At 30.9% G+C, this 24,464-nt stretch overlaps 1 protein-coding gene and 1 long non-coding RNA gene across 4 annotated transcripts in view; one reads left to right on the plus strand and one right to left on the minus strand.

Moving 5' to 3' along the window:
- Dop2r (dopamine D2-like receptor) overlaps nucleotides 1-24,464 on the minus strand; it is a 226,487-nt gene that overhangs the window by 200,718 nt on the left and 1,305 nt on the right. The gene's annotated exons all lie outside the window — the stretch shown is intronic.
- Nucleotides 1-24,464, plus strand: part of LOC145932591 (uncharacterized) — a 213,563-nt gene that overhangs the window by 498 nt on the left and 188,601 nt on the right. Inside the window, exons 2-3 of the long non-coding RNA XR_014424740.1 lie at nucleotides 21,334-21,575; nucleotides 21,671-21,710. This is a non-coding gene — a long non-coding RNA (uncharacterized LOC145932591). The remainder of the gene's footprint in view (nucleotides 1-21,333; nucleotides 21,576-21,670; nucleotides 21,711-24,464) is intronic.

Raw genomic sequence — 24,464 nt, forward strand, 5'->3', positions numbered from 1 at the left:
AAATTCTTTATATTGCAAAAAAATACAAAGGAAGAAATCATTATAGAGAATAGTGCTAGTGCTCTCTAGGCAATTTTTATAAAAGGATTCACCTAGCATGAATACTTGAGTGGATCACATTATGAATAATGTACGTTCTGTTAAATCGTAAGTCCCTTCAAAGCGCTTGATCCAAAATACGACGGACAAGTTTTCAGAGAGAAAAATTATAACTTTCTGTTCATTTTCTCTCATTTCAACTCTCTCTGAGAGTTTCATCAATGAAAGGGGATGATTGGCGCGACGGACTGACAAATGGTTTGTATCTATAATGGCGTGAAGAAAAATACTACGGTTAGAAAGGATTCTTTTTGCGACCTACTTTCATGCGCTTTTCTCGCTCTCTCTCTTTCTCTCCCTCGTTCCCTCTTCTTTTCCTACTCCGTACGAGTACATTCGATTTGAATAAAACGCTTTAATTTTACAAAACCGCGCTTCCTCCGTCGCGAAAACTCTTAACTGCCGTCGCAAACAACGTGCATTCAAATCCACGGCGCAAGTCTCGTAACTATCGTAACCATTGCGTATTGCGAAAGAAAGAAAAAAAAATAACGCGCCATTCCATCCTCAATTATGCAGCGACTTGCATCACCATCATTACGAATGCAAAATTGACGAATAATTGTTTTGTAAATTTGCGGGGAATACTTTTGCGCGCACATTCGCGATAATTCAATATAATCCAATGAAAAGGATTATAATCTTGTACATCTCGTAGTTATTTATTTATGACCCTTCCAAATTTAATCGTGTCGATTATTACAAATTTGAAAATCTATCGTTTCAATTAATAACTATAAATTTTGTGTTTAAAAGTTAACAAGAGAGAGATTATAAATTTAATTTCCGAAATATATCGAAGTTGGAAAATATTCTTCAAATTATTATGCTAATTAAATCAATGTAGTATTAATTACAAAATCGTGCACAAGTATTAAGAATATCGAAGAATATATATATCATAAAAAATAATAGTAATACTTTTTCAATCATGAGAGCAAATGTTATGAAAAGTTCTACATGACGTTACATTAAAACAACCTGCAATATTTTCTCTATAACAACATTATCTCTCTTAAAGACGAAACAAAACAGATCTCATATAGATCCCATGTAATCGCATTACAACTAAACACTGATCGATGCTGCGCAAGTAGAAGACTAACGCCACGTTAGTTTAATCCTATAATAACCGTGGTGGAATTATGCCATGGGCAGTTAGTTATTTCGCCAACACTAATGACTAGTAATAACCGCGAAAAAAGTCCTTTTAGAGGAAGAGAGGACCGTAGGCAGGCGGGAAAAAGTGCAATCTCGAGAAGCGTTAATCTTACTCCGAGTGCCATGCGCCGCCACTGAAAAAAGGACAATAATGAACACGTGGTGCATGAGTGGATTATTTTTAGGACGGGATGGTGTAAGATAATTAATGTGGGCAGAGATGGATCGTATAATATGAAGGATAAGTGCGAGGAAATGGAAAAATCTTTGTATCTCCGTGAAGGTGGACGGGGATGAGAGAGAGAAAGTACAACCGATAAAATATCCGTGGAATATGGATATCAGGAAATACACCTCGATAGCGTTAATGAGCCATAATCTTTACATTGCATCAACATCGTAATCTTCACTATTGCGTCGATGTCATAATATTCACATTGAACGAAAACGCTACAAGAAATGTCAGGAAATGTCACAGGTACATTTTATAAATGCGCAAAATGTATAGTATCTGCAAAATATAATATTCTGGCGATTCGCGAATCTCCGGTGATCCGCAAAAGTGCTTCAGGGATTTCATACTAGCGAGCATCAACAATTCAGTATAAATCTGTCTATCATAAATATTTTTTTATACCGTGTTTATCTACTTTTTTGAAGTAAAAGGTTTGAAATATATTCTATTAATATATTCATACAAAAACATTTTGTTTAAGAGAAATGTTATCTCGGGTACCCGGGCGCGAATCGAGAAAGATATAATAAATTTACTCACCAAACGATTTATCCTAACTTTCTTCCAAATATTGTTGCAAGTCAGTTATTTGTTTCAAAACAATTTATTTGAAGCACTGCTCCTAATTATCATTGTGAACGTCACCTATAATTATTTATTACGTAGTATGGCAGTTTCACACATAAAACAAATAAATAACAAGGGACACAAAATCATATTGTTTCCAAAAATTTACCATTAACGGATATCACAGTAGATTTAGGACATTTTATATAAACAGTTAATTGTTCATTTAATTTATTTTAGCAACAATTTAATACTATTGCGTCATAGTAATTTTGTTTTGATACGTGCTTTGCGTTTATCGTGATGCATTGCCGTTAATTAATAATATAAAAAATAATAAATTAGATTTATTTCAACCGTCGACAATTGATAATGCAATTTATATACATTGAATATACTTTGTATCATACAATACAAATACAGTATGAAAGTTTAAAATACGTAAAATAAATTTTAAAAAATAGATTGGCACATATCAGTCATATTCTACGTTAAACGACTTGATGAAAAGATGTTTTTAATCATGTCAAAAAATTATGACTTTATACATGTTTAAATATATTATTTATGTTATTTAAATAAAATAATTAGAATATTTCCATTGCTTATAACGTGCATTTTGGATTTACACAAAATTTGTGTTTTTTAAAAATTACATTAATGTTTTACAAAATACTGATTTGAAACAATACGTAGTGATTCTGGAGTTTTTGATTTTTCTCATTACTTTACTGAAAATTGTCTTAAATTATCCAACGAGCAGAAAGACAAGCTGAGTTCTTGAAAGTAGCGCTCGAATTCTAAGCAATTGTAAAATATCAAGTAACTGTTTATTTTCGATAAAAATTTAACAAATTAAAATAAAAAGACGTCGATAAAATTAACCGATAGAGTGTATAAAAAATTACCAATTATTTTTTTATTATACTTTCTTTATTTTAATTAAAAACGTAGAAATATAATGTATTTGAATGTCAAAACATTGATAGTTAAATGATAAATGCAATAAATAAATCTGAAATCTTATTTTTTTATTAATCTCAAATAAATTTTTCTATTGCAAAATTTTTAGTTATTGAGTTAATTATTTAGGTATTTAATAAGTAATTAAAAATTAAGAAATGTTCTGAAAAAAAATTAGAATAGCTCATAATCAAAAGTTTGCTAAGAAGAATTTGCTAAGTAATTTTAAATTTCACAAAGAATCTATTATTATGAAATGCGCAACCTTCAATATACTCTGTGTGTGTGTTTTGTTTGTGTGTGTGTGTGTGTGTGTGGTACGTGTGTACATGTGTGCGCGTGTGTGTATGAACACAGGCAGGACACGAAGCAAAGTGCAATAGAACAGGGCCAGCAGGAACAAATATAGAAACGAAGTTACAATGAAAGAATAACTTACAATCCAATTTCACGTAGTAACATTATATAACCAGTGTAAGAGATTACACAAAAAAATTGTACAACCATATCACGTAACAAAATTTCAAAAGTAAGTTAAACGACTAAAACAAATAAGAAAGAATGATATTTTTGAAAGAATTGATATAATAAGTTTGCGTTACATTTTTTTCTATGAACATAAGCACATGACGTGTAACAAGTATGAATGCATTTGATAAATAATGTGTCGCGAGAAAATCAAGATTTTTATTTCTACCTAAAATAAACGATACGTAAATTTAAATTTTACAAAGCGAGAAAGGATAAAAAAAACGTGCTGCGTTATTCTGCTATGATAAAAAAATATTATCTTTTCAAATTCTATTTGAATTCTTTATCACAAGCTTACATTGTTTTAACGGTATTTTAACTTTTGACTTAATCATATAAAAAGTGTCTTTTTTGATAGCTAGATTTCGCAATTGCTAATTCAAATAGCTCTTAGAAAAAATTTTGATTTTGCATTATAAACAAAATTTATTCATTGTCCGCTACATCGTGAACATACACAGCTTTATACGCAAATATGTGTGTTCGATCGATTAATTAAAATATAATTCAATAATATTGATAACCGAATGGACGGCTAATGTGGGAATATTGTCCAACATTCTTGTTCTTCATTACTAAATTCTTGTCATACTATTAGTTTACATTTAGAGACCGCAAAATTGAAACTAAATGGAGGAAAATGACAAGTAATTTCGCATGAGAATATATCACATTTTAGGGATACCTATTAGAAAATTGGAATATCAAACGAGACAAGTTGAATATGAATTTAAACATATTTTCATATCTCATTACAATTGTAGTGATATGTTTAAGTACTACAAAATCTGAAAAAAGAACTGATAGTAAAAAAAACATATTTCAAAAATTAAATAAAATAAATTTTTATTAAGTGTACAATTACAAGCGAGTTAATAGTATATACTTATTAATATTACTTAAGATTTTTATAAATACGATTTTTTATATTTTTACAACTTTTAAAATAATTTTTCTTTATCTTTATGAATGACATATGAATTGTGCAAAATAGTAATAAATGTTTTTGCAGACATAAGTGTTAACATTCTGGATTTTTTTATTCTATAATTTTTCTCATTTTACAACTCTTCTCAACTAAAGTATCATAAAGTAACTAAATTTTATATTAAGTACTTTTATAAATAATTTTATTTCTTTCACGGGAGAAAATTAATGGATCTCTACATTTTTAATAATTCTCGATAAAAAAATCATTTAAGTGAAAAGCTGCAGCTCCAAAATTCCAAAATAATAAATTACATGTTTTAAATAAATTATAATAATATAATTCATTATATATAGTCGCGTTAGGTAATATAATAATCAATATATAATCGATATTCATTACCGATTTATATTATATTCATTACCGATTTCACTATTACGATTTTCGGTGATTTATTAACAAGTTATATAAATTTTAACGCGATAAATATCATATATTTATCTAATTTGTAACTCTGCTATTTTTTCCTATCAGTCTTCATCGATATACGTGAAATGTTTGCTGCATTGCGCCACATTGCCGGAGGTTTTATTTTCTCAAATGCATTTCATTCGACTTCGTGAACTTGACTAATGTATACCTGCATTGTACTCTGCAGTACATCTACGTCTCTTTTATAGCATGCTCGATGTAAATTAGTATCAAATATTGGTATCAAATATAAATGTTAATATCTCAAACATATATAAATTTAATATTAGTATTAAATATCCAATATGCAAAAGAATATAATTTATATGTTTTAGGATTTTTAATATAATTTTTGAAGAGTATCATCGTAAAATTGGCATTAATATACATACATAAAGAAATATATTTACACATGGAAATATTTTAATGTGTATAAAAATGATGACATTTAAAATTATATAATTTTAAAGTAGATGCAATGAATTATAACATATTTATAAAAAAATATTTTTTATTTAATTTATAATAAATCGGCTTTTCTAAATTTTTTTATGCGTTTATATTTATACATTTAATATTTCATTTTATATTTAACAAATAATTTATTAACTTTTTTATTAACATGTACATTTTTAGCGCGATTTAGGGAACATATACATATAATATATTTAAAGCATATTTTATTGGATTACTAAATAATCATTAAATGCTTAAAATTCTATTGAAAATGTTGAGGAAGTTTGATGGAGAGTCTAGAAATGTACTTTGTGAAAGTGATGGACAACTAACACTTACTATCTGAGTGCAAATGCGAAATATACTCGCATTCCATCGACCGAGGCAAGGGCTTTTAGTTTGCACGCTATAGCACGAATCTTCAATGGCGCATTGAGCGGAAACCGAGGAGGGTGAGTGCGCAGGGTGCATTTTATAAGGATCGCAAGGGTGACATAAATAAATAAGGAATCTAACCATGACACTTCGTAGGCCAATCCTTCACCTAGAATATTGCTATAAAATACAAATTTTAATTATTTGTTTCATGGAATTTATTTTTTTGTAATCAAAAAAGATTAAACTTTACAAACATCTCAATATAATTTAAAATTTATAAACATAAATCTTCTCTTAGTTGGAAAAAATAGTTTATGTTATATATATGTGATATTCCACAATTAGAAAATTTTCCCTCGACTGTAGATGCTAAAAAAAGAGTTAAAGGAAAAGAGTTAAAGGAAATTTTAAAAGAGATTAAGCATGTACACGTGGAATTAAAAATAATAATAATACTTTAATGACTTTTATAGAATAGGCATTACAAAATTTCGATCAAAGTAAAAAATAAATAATTAATATAAATGAATAATTAATAAGTCATTAATCTTATTAATAAGTCTTATTAATAAGTCATTAGTCTTATATATAATATAATTTACGAAAGGGTGTGTCTAACTAATTAGGAGCAAAATGTACGATTCTGAAAAGTTTCATATCCCCTTCATCAGTCTTTATCTTAACGTAGCGACAGAACAATAAGGATTAGAGAGTTGTCTATCAAGGGTCTAGATATCCTAACCAGATGAATACGCTCATACTCCATGTCAAAATTGCGCTTGTTATCGCTAGGAGCAATTATGCTCGTTAGCAGGAAATTAAGAGATTTACATATGGACCGGCTTTGTCTGAATGATTAGTATAATCCCGTCATATGCACTAAAGTAACAACAGAGATTGCCGAAAGAATATAACAAATTGTTAATTATCTTTCCTTCACGTAGAATTTATTTTCTCCGAAATTATATTTTGACAACAAATTGTGTGTACAAAAAAATGCATAGCTATTTCAAATTAAGAATAGAAAAATTTAATAACACATACTAAGAATATAAATTTGTCATATCTACGAAGACATCTAAGTTACCAAACTTTTATAGAGTGTAATTTATATTTTTTTAATATAAAATTAATTTTTTTAGTTCTGCTAGTATTTATCTATATGTATATAGGTATTATGGAATCTATATACATATGTATATAATAAAGTCTAATCTAATATTATATATAATATATATACATATATAATTATAATAAAATATACACACTGGCGGATCCTAAAGGGGGGGGGGGGGGGTTAAACCCCACTTGCAAATTAAAAGAAACAGTTTTGCTGAATTTGTTTAAAAAATATAAATAAAGAAAAACAAACATTCAAGAGCTATCGACGTCAGGATCCGCTAGTGTATATATATAAGTATAAGATACACTGTAAATTATACTCATTACGCATTCAAGGAGTTAAGTCTAGATTAAGTCAGACATAGGACGAAATGATGAGATAATTTCGTTGCATGAAAATAACTAGGTGAGAAATTCTTTATATCTATATATATATATATATATATATACACACACTGACGGATCCTGGGGGGGGGGGGGGGTTTAAAACTCCCTCCCTTGCAAATTAAAAGAAACAGTTTTGCTGAATTTGTTTCAAAAATATAAATAAAGAAAAACAAACATTAAAGAGCTATCGACGTCGTTCATCCTGGAATAAAAGCTAATCATGAAACCCCAAAAATATTAAATAAAATAATTTTGTAAACCCCCCCCCCCCCCCCCCCATTATCGACGTCAGGATCCGCTAGTGAATATACATATATAATATATTATAAATAATATATAACATAGAATATATAATATATAAATTTTATGTTGTTTGGTTTACAAAGTAAAGATAGAAATTATTTTGTTGTTCTCTCATATCATTTGCAATTCCAACTAAACATATTACATGTATGTAGATAGGAAGCTACAATTCATGCAATTGGCATTCTCGTAATCGCTGTACAAAACCACCTATTATCATGTTGGTGTGCAACGTTTGAATGCATATACCGCAACGCGTAACTACGTCTCACTTAGCCAATCAGAAAATTCTACGTAGCCAATTAGCAGGCGTTCCCCGAAATTCCAGTTAGTCTCAAATTCGCTCCCGGCCTCAGGAATTGCATCTATAACCGGAATCCATCGATACCTCGCATATAACGCGTTCACGTACGAACATGCGCAAACGCATACATACATATATACATATATATACACCTGGAAACACACATGGAGCAATGCTGATTCGTGGCTGCTGCAACAGCAGCGACAGCGACAGAGATCGCGCTCTCGTAGCTAAACCAGGAAGAAATCAATTTTAGCGAACGATATTTGTTTATACGCGCCCTATACGGTACCATTTGAAGCAATGGCTGGGATAACGCGTCCACGAGTTTCATGCTCGAGCGAGCTATCGCACGGCGATCGCGTTACACTCCATCGCGCAATGCAATGTACGCGACAACGCTTCCCGCGTGCATGCACGTGTCTGCGCGCTTGCACCCCGATCAACGACGCCGACGAACGTGTATGGCTCTGCTTTTTTCCCCTCGGCGCTTTAGAAACACTTTAACATGCGAAGGGAACGTAGGAATTTCCATTTTAAACGACAGGGGCTTTTGCGGTTGTCAAAATAAACTCGAAGAAATGCGGAAACAGAAGTAGAAAGCGCAAATAGTCATCTTCCCTGCAATGGTCGTGCTAATAAAAAACATGTGTGTAGTTATAACTCCTACTAAACATATATATATTTATTATTATACATACATTATTTATATTCTCTTCTTTCGCTTATGATAGATGCTATAAATAAGAACTTACGACAAAGGAATTATCATTAAAGTTTATTAACATAAAAATTTTATTATTCCTTATAGTAATTGATTAATTTTCTTGATTTGCTCAACAAAATTTTGTTTGAGAACAGACATTTTTAATGACATATTTAATTTTTAATGAAATCAGACTATCTTAAAATACGTTAATATGTCGTAACTGTAACATGATAAAGTATATTTTTATTACGTACAACTTTGACCTTAAATTTTTTTAAATTGTGACATGATTATTTTGAAAGTGAGATTTATATTCAACATTAAAAGATAGAATGAAAAAAGAGAGAATAGTTAATTTTTTTCTTTTTGATTTTAAAAATAAGTTTTTTTTTTTGCTAAAGTATGCAATACCTGTGAAAAATTAAATAGAACTTTTCAAAGTAAATTACAAATAATGAAACAAGAGAGAGAGAGAGAGAGATGGAACTTGATTGTATAACTATTCTCAGTCGCATCTCATTTTATTTATACGCGTTTAGTTTTTTTTTTTTTTCTTCTTTTTAATTTCTTGTTCAAAGTTGGCAAAGAAAAAGACTGAAGAGGAAACACGTCGGGTAAAGTGTCTTAACGGTGCGCGAGAGAGGCGGGTATAGCCGAGGCAGTTTAAAGTCATGGAGGTCATAGGACGCGAGAGAGGTTGAAAATTATGACGGGTACGTGCGACATAGAAGGACGTATCTCCTGTCATTATGTAGCGCAAGATGCTGCGGCAAACGTAGCTACGGGCGAAAACGGGCGAATTGGGGCGAGAGGCGGCGGACTCGATGGCGTTGCACAGCTTGTGCGAGCGACGTCGAGGGCTCCCCGTCGTTGTCGTTCTCGTCGTCGCGCACCACCCGATGATTTATGACGTAAAACGCTGCCGTGCGCGAACCCCTTTCTTCCAACGCGGGCTTTCTCTCGCGCCCGTTTGCGGCGACCGCGTCACTGACGAATTTTGCGCCACTCGTTCCTTCACCCGACTTGTTATTTACGTCAACGAGGCTCCGTGATTTATCCCGGCGTGCGTGAAAGGCGAACGATATTATTTGCCCGGCGCTCGAGACATCGACTTGTACTACTGCGAGCCGGATTGCAACTATGAGAGTGCTATGGGAGAAGCAGTTTCCCTTTCCTCCTCCCTCCCCGATGTCGGTCGAATTTAACTTTAATTTAACTCATTCCTTGTTTCTATTTTCACAAGAGACCGGGAGAGACCGAGACTGAAAAGAGAGTAAATTAAAGTACGGTTAAAGTAAACTGACGCGTTAATGAAATCAATCTTTAATCCTAAATAAATAATTTATCTCGAATGAGAATCTGGAATTGAAAAAACGCAAAATTAATACATAATTGTTCATTTTGGATCCTTTAACTAAATAGAAAGATATTTAAATTTCAAAGGTGAGAAAAAGTCAGACACGCGAGGATGGTAGTGCGTCAGTTTCAAGGAAAAATTAATTTTTATTGAAACTAATTAGTTGTGCACAAGGCACAAATTTTCCTCGGTATGATATCGAGTAATTTAATAAATCTCAATTCGAGATTTTACTTTTAATGAACCTCTCTCTGTACTTCCTAAAGAAGTGTAGGCGAGAAAAATATCGGAGGGACAGAGCGGTTTATTAAAAATAAAATCTCGAATTGAGATTCATTAAATTATTCGGTATTGTACGAAGGAAAATTTGTGCCTTGTATATAACTATAATCAATTAGTAAAAAATAATTTTTCCTTGAAAGTAACGCACTATATACTATCTGGTTCTTTCTCGCTCATTGAAATTTAAATATGTATTTCACATTAAGAGCCTCACCAAAGTCTTAGGTGTTCAATAGAATGTTGCTAGATAATTATAAATTTAAAAGATATATTCTTTTTTTTCATCTTAAAGCTTTTCGCGCGTGGCGAGTAAAGATCCTAAACTCAAAAGTTTATTTGATTCCCTCAACTCTTGTTTCATAAGTTTACTTGGTGAGTTTACTTCATCACAAGTGGTGAGATTAATGAGACTTTGATGACAAGTAAGGGTAACTAATCGAAGCTGTCACGCAAGCTATTTTGATATTAATATATACGACCTAAAACGGCATTTGAATGCCACTAATTAAGGTCGTTTTGACGCTTATGTATAATCAATGACACTTTAAGTTGTGATGTTATCTACAATTTTGATCGAATTAGCTCTTCAAACTTTTACTGCGTTAATGTGAGACAGTATAATATATTAGAAATTTTTTTTCTCAATTAAACAGATGACCTTCTAAAGTTGTAATTGCATTTATCATTACATTAATAAATCGTGTCTATATAATTTGAATTTTTGGAGACAGTTGGAAACGATTGCAAAATCTCTCTCTCTCTCTCTCTCTCTATATATATATATATATATACATATATATATATATATATATATATATATATATTCGATGAATCTATAAAGTTCTTCGAATCCGATTAAACAGATCTCTGAGTAGTAAATTATACTGCTCTCTCTCTCTTTCAATCGCGCGTCGGTTCTTTCTAGAACGATCAAAAGCAGTACCCAAGTAGTTCTATTATAATGGTGAAATTACATGTCTCCGACAAAATACTAGCTTTCGAAAGGATCACCAAAGGAATCGCCTTTAAGTATCTAATTCACTATAAAAGCTTTAGCTCGTACTATTAGAAATGTTCGCGCAGGAAAATCGGATAGCAACGGTCTTAATTTCATGAATAGTCTCTTTTTCGTGTTGTATTTCTTGTAAACGAACCATCACGGATCGTCGAAATGTATGTTTCAACGAATTTAACAGCACTCATCTTATCGTGGTTATTTACATACAGCGAATTAGTGGTTTATTTCTGTGTGGATGGAAGAAAAGTGAGCATATTATGTTCTTATCTTTTGATAAAAAGATTCTGTGACATATGAAAAATTTTGCATTTTTTAAGCTTTTACATTTTACGCATCTACTTATGAAATGAAGAAATTTACAACCGTATATAACTATAAAAAGAATTTAAACTATTAAAAAAAAAATTGAAGTATAATTGTATAAAGATGCAAGAAATACTTTTTTATTCCAATACTAGAATTTAATGTAAATTAAAAACATGAAATTGTGTGTCTAACTTTATCCATAAAATTCAAAAATCAAGAATATTGAATAAATTATAAATAAAAGTAGTTGCCAGCAATTTCGTTTTAATACGAAAAAAAAACAAGAAAAATGGAAGGCTTAATCGATATATAAGAGTGAAAGTTTCGTAACTAAAAATTAATATAATTGAAAAAGTATAAATCTTCGTGTAAGTCTAAACAATCACGCAATCACCTTATTTCTCAATATCAACGATATATACACACAGTTTGAATTATGTATGTCAGAAAGAAGTTATTAGCAATTTTGCTGTCTAAAAAACTTATGACTTTTACGTAGTGACCTTCACAGAGAACTTTAGTTGTAACAGAAAAAACGCTTGCTGACGTACGCAAGAAAAGATGATAATTTAATGTTGATAAGTTAATAGCTTAAATGGAAGAAAATTACCGCAATTACCAAAGTAATTCGCAATTCATTAAAGACACGTTATTCCTTTCTTTCTTGCACACAACGAAAGAAATCTAGTACAATTCATTAAACGATAAAACGATTATCTCATTTTACAGAATAGATTCTTATAATTTCCACAAACGTTCTCTCTCCGCGTTTTCGACGCGATAGAAGAAATCTTCAATGTGCGATCAGGGTCGAGATGCCGTGCTTTCGAGGGCAAGTGTCAAGGTTAGTCGGCACAAGAAGGAGACAATCAAATGCCCCGTCAAGGACGAGGGTACTTCCGGCATTGCTCTCACGATCGGCGGGGGTATAACTATTTCTAGAAGGAATAAGTGACCATTCCGAGCGCGCACATATTTGCGGCCGATCATTAATATTCATGTTAGCGGTGTTACGGTCGCGTTTAGCCAGCACGAATCAAAACCGGGGCCTGGCATGGCTAAATAATAAGGCATGCATGCGACGAAGTGATCTCTGTTATTAACATAGACCTTGCCCCGGCGCGATCTTGCCGTGCTGTTCCACTCGGTGAAACAGCTGAGGGGGTGCTGAGGGCCACCGACGATTTGTGCCGTGGGGGGAGTGGACGCCGAAGGGGAGGGAAACGTCCCTCGAAATTACTCGCGGTCACGCCAGCACCCCTCGTCGAAAGCACCCTTCAGAAGCGCTCGTGCCCTCCTTTCTCGAATCATCACGAGAGGCACGCACGTGTTACGCCGAAATTGCGAATATTCCGCCGCAGTTTCCGTTTTCGATCGACATCTTTCAGTGATACTCGCTGAAATATGTCTTTGCATTCTTTCTCCCCCATATCTCGACAGGAGGCGATAATGAAACTTTTAGGATTTTCTTGTTTTTCTTTTATTTTTTCTTTTTATTTTCAAGAACTGTTGTTATATTGCCATTTACTTCTTTGAGTTATGTATATATATACCAATTTTGGTTAATAGTTGCTTATCATGCACAGAGAATTCGGTAGAATTTTTAGAAGCTATATTAGTAACAGATTAATATTAGAAAAAGTAAAAGATTACCCCGAATAATATAAATATTTCGTTTTTTATCTCAAACGTGTGAAACTTTAACAGGATCGAGTGTGTTGAAATTGCAGTGCGGTTCGTGTATCGAATTTCTGTTGGTCTTTAAGTAATCGCATTTGCAAATCACATCTTAATCTAGAATTTCTTTTCACCGGCATGTAAAAGAAATTTAATGGAGCATTGCAATAGGAATGCAACGTGTTAGATGCATGGTTTATTACTTTTGCCGCCTTTTGTGTCGCGTAAAGTAACTAAATTACCAAAACGAATCGATTCGTTCCGTAATGTAAAGGCTCCTTCTTTACTTTTCCTTGCACTCGAGAATGCAATCGAAACACTGTACGGAAATACATGACGGGCTAAATTTGCATGCTCAAGTGCTTAGAAATGAATGGCCGTGACTGAATGAATTTCTCTTTCTTCTGAATATACACTGTATTTCTGAAATTCTTGTGTAGTCGTTATCTTTTTTTTTAATTTTATTTTTTCTTAGCAGAAATGTTAAAAAATGGCAGCTGTGTATGTTATACAAATATAACAATAAAAAATATAAAATTTTTCGATAATTAAGTCTTTCATAAATAGAAACAAATCTTTTGCATTTGCATATATTTATATATAATCTTAAGTAAACATTATTTTAACAATGTTTTAATAAAAAATTTAATTGCCAAAATATTTAATACAAGAAACTAAACAATTGAAAAATGAAAATATAATACATTTTTAATTGATTAATTAAAAAAATGTTTGCAATGTTTGTTTTCATATTGTAATAATATTCTAAAATAATCGCAATTATTTTTGAAAATATTTATCTTCGACATATTTTTACTGAATTTATTTTTTGTCTATTAAATTTATTAAAATATCTCTCTAAAACGAGAACCATAATTCCTAAGTTTAATTAAGTTTAATTAAGTAAAAATTAATTAAGTTTTGAAAAATAATATTTTTAAATAGCTTTAAGATGTTTTCAAAGTAACTATCTCTTTCTTTCTCTCTCTCTCTCCCTCTCTCTCCTCCTCCCCCTCTCTCTCTCTCTCTCTCTCTCTCTCTCTCTCTCTCTCTCTCTCTCTCTCTCTCGCTTTCTTTCTTTGTCTCTTTCTGTTTCCATAAAAGTTAATCTGTTCTTACAACATTTCTTACAGAAATGACTGCCACGTCTTAATCTTTTCGATCTAAATTTCTAATTTTTATGAAAACTGTTTCCAAGTTTTTAAGATCTCGAAATATAAAAGTGTTCCACACGTCTAGTTACAACTTCTAAAAAAAAGTACTCTGCAGCTATATATTCAGATTAAAATAATAATAATTCTGCATTTTTTGCGCTTAATTTTTTCAATTATTAACATAGTAATATTAATAATAGTAATATTAATTAATGTTAAGAATGTAATTTTTTGTATTGAAACATATAAGTAATATAATAGTTATATATTCGTACATTATATCAAACTTATACATATATAAGCATATCATTTTCAACATGATTTGTCTATTGCAAAAAATTTTTATTATTAAAAATTTTTATAATAAAAATAAATTATTTAAAATAATCAAAATCTTTGAAGATGATAATTATATGTACTTGCAAAGTTTTATTTTATTTCATGTTTAAAATTGTTCTAATTTTATCGTTTTATAAATTTATTTATATCAAGGATATTATACATATATATTTATAATAAAACAAAAAAACTGATTTTTTATAACTAAAGAAAGATTTTTCTTGTCAAAAGGAATGAAATGCGCACTTTTAAAATATATTCTATATGAAAAATATAAAAATTTTCTTTTTCTTTATATAAATATACAAAGCGAAATTACAATGACGTTACGGCTCTCTTATTCGTGACTGATATTTGCATGCAAAAATACATAATGTTGATATGCAACGTTATTTTAGTATTAACTAGATTTTTTTTTCTGTTGTGTGTTGTAAATAATACTACAAAAATTATTAATATATATAATTTACAGTGTATCTTATACTTATAGGTATATATACACTAGCGGATCCTGACGTCGATAGCTCTTTAATGTTTGTTTTTCTTTATTTATATTTTTTAAACAAATTCAGCAAAACTGTTTCTTTTAATTTGCAAAGGGGGGTTAACCCCCCCCCCCCTCCCCCAGGATCCGCCAGTGTATATACGAAGATATCTCATCTATTTCGTCCTATGTCTGACTTAATCTAAACTTAACTCCTTGAATGCGTAATGAGTATAATTTCCAGTGTATCTTATACTTATATATATATATATATATATATATATATATATAATATATATATAAAATATATATATATAAAAGTATAAGATACACTGTAAATTATACTCATTACGCATTCAAGGAGTTAAGTATAGATTAAGTCAGACATACGACGAAATGATGAGATAATTTCGTTGCATGAAAATAATTAGGCGAGAAATAATTTATATCTATATAATATATATATATATATATATATATATATATATATATATATATACACTGGCGGATCCTGGGGGGGGAGGGGGGGGGGGTAAAACTCCCTTCCTTGCAAATTAAAAGAAACAGTTTTGCTGAATTTGTTTAAAAAATATAAATAAAGAAAAATAAACATTAAAGAGCTATCGACGTTGTTGATGCTGGAATAAAAGCTAATCATGAAACTAAAAATATTAAATAAAATAATTTTGCAAAACCCCCCCCATTATCGAGGTCAGGATCTGCTAGTGTATATATATATATATAATATCAAATGTGAAAAACTTTCCTTGTTAATAACAATTTTGTTATATAAAAAATAATTAGAGATGTTGGTGCAAAAAGGAAGTAGAGATGTGATGCGCATTTGTTACAATATGTAAAAATATTACTATATTAGCTTAATAAAAATGTTTTTTTCTAAATTTTTTTTATTAATTTTTATTAATTCTATCTCTTCAATATAAAAAGTAATCATTCAAAAAAACTTCTATCTATAAAACTTTACACAATCGTAAAAGAAGTAACTTGCGAAAAATTTCAAAAATTTTTTTTTAGTTTACGGATACTCTTTCTCTCTCTTCCTCTCTCCCTCTCTCTCTCTCTCTCTCTCTCTCTTTGAAAAAGTTAAAATATATTTAAACCGCAAATTTCCCTGCGAATACGATAATAATATTTCAAAACATATATAAATGCGTTCGTCTCTCTCGACGATGCCAAGTGCATTTGCATACGCAATGCGCATGTACCATTTTCACGGCATTCAGTATTTCGCAGTGTGAAAGTAGGATATTGTGGCGAACCTGTATTTCCGCTCACGCCAACTCCTTTGCAACGTTGACGGAACCGCAATTTGCTTTCTGCGCGCTGAGCAAAAAGAGTTACCGCGACATTTGGGAGATCGTAAAAAAGGCAGCGGCGCTATATAAAATCGAATCAGGCGTGCACGCGAAAGCAAGATATAAAAATGAGACAGGAAACTTTATATTGATGGAGGGATGCTGTGTGTCGATTCAAGATGGTCTGTAATAATAGCGGATATGCAAATTTTGGCGTCATCAGCTGGAAACTGCAGGAACGGGTTGTTCGCGAAGAATACGAATATCTTGCTGATTCCAAAACATAAACGCGCGCGAGCATTGTCTTTCATTTTACGTTAAATAAGACCCGAACGTAAAGGCCCGCAACAAAAGTCACAACAAAAAAAAACGTAATTTGATAAAAAGAATAAGAAGAGAAAATCAAATAAGAGACTGTTAAGACTACTAACTATTCAAGAATATAATTTTGCAAATTTGCAAAAGTTCGTTAATCAGTTTCTAGAAATAATGGATACATAACGAATCTTGCTGCATTTACGGAAAGTAAATTTTAAACTAAGTTTCGAGAAAATTTATATAATTATTAAGAAAAAGAAATATAAGATAAAAATGTAAGATATGATAGAAAAGAAAATAATTAAAATCCCATAATAAAGATTATATTATACATTTTAATATTTAAAAAAAATGTATTATATTAGATTACACTATTGTTACATAAATTGACAGAGAATAAGATAACGGTAAATTTTTTATAATCAATAAAAATAATATAAAATTCTTTGTATATAGCGTAATCAATAGTTCATGTAATCTAATCTTGCTTTCTCTTTCTTTCTCTCTTTTAATAATTTTAATATATCAATTTTTCCTAAAAATAATCCTTTCGGATAAGAGATATTAAATTTTCTTTCAGTACATATCTTTTACCGGAAAGTATGGCAAGATTGTTTGAGTATACGGTAGCTTACGTCGCAACTTGCGACTTAGTTACTGAGAGCTCGCGGAATTTCGTCCCAAAAGAGCATAGTTGAAGGAATTCGTGGTATAAACGTGCGGAGAGAGCAACCATTTTTCACTCGTCGTTAAAGGGAGGATGACATTGCCACGCCAAGTACACTGCAAAGAGAGCATAAAGTGCTCTGACCCAATGGCGACACTTTCGTTGCGGCACACACAAACACACACACTTACGCACACGACACACACACACACTACTAGTGAAACGTTTAATACGAAACTCCAGAACGATCGTTTAAGCGGCCGAAGGACGATCTCGGCACGTTCCGTCGTGTTTGCACTTACATAGAACGTAGATGCACCTGGATTTTATCATACCAATGTAATCTGGAGCGACGCTGGTCGCACCAGCTGGCACCGTGAGATGTCAAGGATACGAGAGCGATAGATAGGATTATTTAAGATGTAATTAAAACACCCATCTCCCGTTCATTGCGGAGTTAACGGAAAGTCGTACATACAATCGCGGAGCGAATACGTTTCTCCGCTGACGACGATTAGAAACTTATCGATTATAGTCGCGAACTTTCTCAGCAGCATAGCGTCCAGTTATTACGGGCGCGCGCGCATGTTAACGTGAAAATTGCAGTTAAAGTTTGTATTAACTTAATCTCAAAACACGTAATTTATTTGCTTGAAAAGCTGACATGAGTTGAAATTTAGTAAGTTGAACTCTCTTAACACGTACATATATCAAAAATCTGTAGTATGTCTTTAACAAGATAAATGTTTACTAGAATAAATAAACTATTCGCGACAATTAGAGATGTATACTGTATATATATCAAACATATCTAATTGTAGCAAATTATTTATTTATTTCAGTAACAATTCATTATATTAAAATAATAATAAATAATTTTAATATCAATGTATATATGAGCCGTTTGCTCGAAGAACGACTTAAGTCGACTTAAGTTTTTGCACAAAAAATTGAATTAAAGATTCAACTGTGTGGTTCGAGTTATTAAATATTATGTACCTCAACTTTTATATTTTTGAACATAAAAGTATACTATATAGTAATGATTTATTACCATAAAAACAAATTTTAAGGCAATATAATTGTTTTTACCATGGATTACATAAAATATGACTTAAGCCGTTTTTCTGACGATCGACTACAACAACATGTAAAACATCTTTGACGTCCGAAAAAACTATTATTAATATATAAAAGTTGTTTTTTGGCATCAATTTCAATTACACATAAAATAAAACATTAATTAATTTAAAAGAAAACTACAGGTGTAGATTAATGTAATATATAATAAAATAAATTTTCGTCCACCACGTTAGATACTAAATTTTCTTTTAAATTAATTAATGTTTTATTTTATGTGTAATTGAAATTGATGCTAAACACCAGCTTTTGTATATTAATAATATTTTTTTCGGACATCAAAGATGTTTTACATGTTGTAGTCGATCATCAGAAAAACGACTTAAAATTTTATATATGAGTTTAATGTAATCAATGGTGAAAACAATTATATTACTTTAAAATTTGTTTTTATGGTAATAAATTATTACTAAATAGTATACCTCTATATATTAAAAAAATATAAAAGCTGAAAAACATAATGTTTAATAATTCGAATCACACAGTTGAATCTTTAATTCAATTTTTGTGCAAAATCTTAAGGCAACTTAAGTCGTTTTTCGAGCAAACGGCTCATATACATTATATACAGAAATCTGAGCGATTAACTGTGAATTTAACGCGCAATGACATCGACAGCGCACTATTGGCGCGTTGGTGGCGGTGCGCCGTTGAAATCGCGCAATACAAAATATTATTTTAAGACCTTAAAATAGTTAGGAAATTAGCGAAACTGAACAGATTTATTGTTTAGATGAATAGTAACACAGTGGCAAGCGAATTTTAAAAAACGACTTAAGTCGACTTAAGTCGTTCTTCGAGCGAACGGCTCATATGTATTATCCTAAAATTTTACTAAATTCTAATTTAGTAGACTAATCATGGTTTATAAAACACTGCTATAAAATCTGTTAACTGTAATTAACGAGGCAATTTAAGAATATTTTGCGACGCAGTTGAGAAAATTTCACCTGGGATTTTTTGTAATCTATTTTTGTCAACAATACCGTTGCACACACAATCGCGATAAAGTTACATGCCATAGGAAATGTGGGACATATGCGGACGTGCATGAAAACTGCATTGACGGACGTTCGCACGTTCGGGATTACGTACGCCGTACGCAGTCCTAATTGACCGATCGTACTTTTGTGCCCTGTCCGATCTATCGAAATCGAGATCTATTCGTACCAGTTTCGAATCGAGCTATCAGTTTATGGAACCATATTCAAATTGTATTTTCATGAAAAAAATCGTAGGCGTGATTTTTCGTAACCCGCATCCTTTCTACTTTAATCCTATCACAATTGTAAAATCTAACGCGCATTCGGGAACGAAATACATCGTCCCGACTCTTTTGGCACCGTTGACGATTTTAAAATAAGATCACGTGTGTGGACGTTGTGATATATAATTTATGTGGGACGTGCCAGGATAAGCAAACGACCTGCTAACGATGGTAACAAAAATCCAGAGCAATTTCAAACCATATGTTTCTTCTTCAAATTCTAAAACTCTAACACACAGTACTGGAAATATAAATTATCATAATTTTATTTTTATAATACATATTACGTCAAATTATATTTCTAAGACTAAATATAATTATAATTTTGCATTTAGAATTTAGAACACTAGAACAATACAAGCGCGTGCCATTCTTCGATTTTATATTAAAAAGAATGATATAATATAAAGTTTGTTTAAACTCGATTAATATTTTTTCACCGAAATCAGCTGATGAAAACGTTAATTTGCTAATTAAATTTTAAAATACTAATACGGTAAAAAATTAAATAATAATATGTTGTAAATACTCGTAATATGTTATAATACTTTATTCTTGATTAATATTTTTTAACAGAAATCAGCTCTGTCAAAAATATTAATCGATTTTAAAGTATTATAACATATTATTTAAAACATATTTTTATCTTAATTTTTATAACATATTATTATTTTAAAAATTAATTAGCAAATTAACGCTTTAATCAGCTCATATCTGATGTCAAAAAATATTAATAAGACGAAAATTTGCTAATTAAATATTTTAGTTTACAAATTTATATTTATATTGTGTATGTTATAATTTGCTAATTAAATTTTAAAATAATAATATGGTAAAAGTTATAAAATAGTAATATGTTGTAAATTATATGTTATACCTTATTCTCGATTAATATTTTTTCTTTCTAAAGCTATATCTTTTCGAACAAATCTCCTTCGAGTTTTAATTAATTATTAATATTAAGTCATGTATATAGTATCGCGCGCGCGCTATTAGAATGAAGTTGCCGATGTTTGTAGAATAGCGAATAGCCGCGGTCATTACCGAAACGCCGCGAGTATCAGGCAGTTCGAGCTGCGTCCCGCTGTGATTAATTAGTAAGCATAATCGTTAGAAACGATTTCTAACTTTTGTATTGTAATATTTATCAATCGCATATTATAATTTCAACGTTAATATGTAATCGTAATTGTTTGAAATGCATATTTCGCGAAAAATTCGATGCAAAATCTCTTGCCAACATAACCCAACTTAATCTGTTTTCGCGCGCGCGAATGTGTTGCGATCCGTGGATATATCTATCGTTAATTTTAGCTTACATATTTATATTGTGTATGTTATAATGCGAAATAGTAAGATTATTCTAATATATATATGTATTTTATTTGTTACAGGTAGCATTGCGATACACAGTGCGATTTTACACACGTCGTGTCGGGAGTGCCGTGTAAAGTGTCGCGCTTCGGGAATGCCGTGTAAAGTTTCACGTAACGGGAGTGCCGTGTAAAGTGTCGGACAATCGTAATTATTCGTGTTTTCGCGAGTGTCGTGAATGCTTCGAAGGAGCAATGATGGTCGACCAAGAGAGGAGGAGGAGGCCCGGGGAGGCATCGGGCGACATCGGGGCAACTGTGAGGTATGCAAAATAAAACATTTTTTCTAACTTGCATTGTTTATGAGATATTCAACACACACATATGTATATACATAATTTGAATATTTTGTTTTCAGATCAACGTGCTGTGTACTACAACTCCGCTATTGCACATCGGTGAGTGAGAAATTGTTTATTTTATAATATTTCTATAGCGGTAATGGGGGTATATATATGTTGAAAATATTAAAATAGTAACATATGTTTTAAATAATATGTTATAATATCTTATCTGCGATTAATATTTTTTGACAAAAATCAGCTCTGATAATTGTCAAAAATATTAATCAAATTTAAAATATTATAACATTCCTTTCTAAAAAAAGGCATGTTAAGTCGATTCTCGCAAGTATTGTTGCATCTTTTCCGCGATGCTGATTGACTATTTCGATTTGCAGCATATTCGTAGCACCGAGAGGTTGTCATTGCGAGGATTAGTAGTTTAACAGTTTGTTCAAAATAAAATTAAATAAAATAATATGTTTCAAAAAATATGTTATAATACTTTAAATTTGATTAATATTTTTGATAGTTATCAGCTGATTTCTGTCAAAAAATATTAATCGCGGATAAGGGTTATTTTAACATATTATTATTTTAAAATTTAATTAGCAAATTAACGCTTTAATCAGCTGAAAATGAAAATATTAATAAAGCGTTAATTTGCTAATTAAATGTTAAAATAATATGTTAAAAATATTAAAATAGTAATATGTTGTAAATAATATGTGTATATAATATCTTATCCGCGATTAATATTTTTTGACAGAAATCAGCTGATAACTGTCAAAAATATTAATCGAGTTTAAAGTATTATAACATATTATTATTTTATTTAATTTTATTTTGATCAAACTTTCAAATTGCTAATCCTAGCGATGACAGCCTCTTGATGCTATAAATATAATGCACAATGCGGATCGAAAATCGAGTCAATCAGCATTGCGGAAAAGATGCAACAATACTTGCGAGAATCGACTTAACATGCCTTTTTTTAGAAAGGGATTCATTTTATTATTCAAGCAAAGATCTATTTAAATTTTTAAGATTTTATTATATTTTATCTATATTTGTTTTATTGTTGATCTCACATAGTTCCATTTTTTTACATTCTTTAATTATATTATATTTTCTGTTTATCTTGGACATATTAATTAACTTTTTGCATTTTCTTTTATTTGATTATTGTGATGTAAAAGTATAATAAGTTTACATTTAAAATATATTTCTATAACATATATATTTCTTCAACATATATACCACGACAGAATCAATAAAAATTGTTCTCGACACCTGGGAGCTTTTACGTCTAAATAGCATTTAGCTGTGACGTTATTTTCATAATTGCAGCTATCCTAGCTGCTGTTGTCGTAGCGTGAAGCGTGTATTTAATCGTCGATTAAATCGACGACTACATGAAAGTCCTTTGGGTAAACTAACGTTCAATGCGAATAGTTCGCGGCGTTACATTGTTCATGTATACTCAACACCCCTCGATCATTATAGATATAACCCTTTTATTTTATCGCGTTATTCGCTATTATATAACTGGCAATGTTTCAGTTTCTCATGTGACATTTATTTCACCTTACAAGGCACAGCTCTTGAAATATATTTAAATTAATATATTATTTTCTTCAGATATATGCACGATGATTTATTTTTTTTTATAAAGGTATATTCGTATTTTTCTTCAACACTTTAATTAACTTATTGACTGATTTATTAAAATTACATTTTAATAATAGCAATTGGTTGTTCCCGTATATAATTGATTATTATTACATCAATCAGTTATCAATCACCAATTTACTTACGATTAATTTATATATAATTTTCTAAATATACGTTGCATACGCAACATAATAAATAGGATTGTGATGATTAATATCACACACATGTGTTTAATAATTACACATGCAGAGATATTGGACAGTACTTTTCATAGGTAATCTATAATTTGCTTACGTAATATAAGAACTTTGAGAGAAGCCAACGTGTTATAGTGTTCGAAATTTTCTTCGAACAAAACGCATTATGTGCAATATAGCGAAACGCTTTTAGTGATCGCGATATAGACGTAGTCGGGGAAACGTTTGTATTAGCTAACATGATTGTCTGTACAACAGGTCGACCCGCGCCGGTGGCAGTCATCCGCAGAATTATTCGATATGGCTTTAATTGACTAATTCTGTTTTCATTCACATGCGTGTTCTCCGACTGTCGCGCTGAATCAAACTGCCTTAACATAACAGACAGTCTCGTTTGTTCTGCGAATGTTCTATATGAACAATCGCTGTGCCCGTTTAGGAATCTCAAAGCATTCTCCATTCAAATGCAGTCGGTTTGGTTAAATGAGTACGTGTACTGAATAGATGAAATTATTAGACAAAATTTAATATATTCTTGTATCATAGATCGGCATTAATTATTTATTCTCGCAGACATCGAGCTGACGTTTCGATTTTCGCGTGAAGGTTTATCTCTGTTCTCTCTAATTAACGAAAAATGGTTATCATTTTTCAATAGCCAATAAATATATTAACGAGATCAAAGTATTTTAGGGTAAAAATAAACTCTTCTCCATTTATATATATATATTTTTTTTTGTTTACTTTGAAGATGAAGGCGGTAATTGAGCACATATGCAAACGCTGTTCGACGATAGCGTTTAATTAGCAGCTAAACTCGCGATCGATGCGAGGCTCCACCCTCGGAGCTCTCAGCTTATTTACACAAATCATACAACAGTCTATAATTAGAAGTATTAATTCTATTAATTAATGTCGATACAGTAGAATGTCTTAATCTTTAGGGTTTTATTAGAACATTTATAATTAATAACGTTTTATAATTAATTGTAGAAGATAT

This window comes from Prenolepis imparis, unplaced genomic scaffold (assembly GCF_030444845.1).
Source record: "Prenolepis imparis isolate NDT839.2.m4 unplaced genomic scaffold, iyPreImpa1.0 SCAF_2, whole genome shotgun sequence".
In the NCBI taxonomy this organism is placed as follows: Eukaryota; Metazoa; Arthropoda; class Insecta; order Hymenoptera; family Formicidae; genus Prenolepis; species Prenolepis imparis.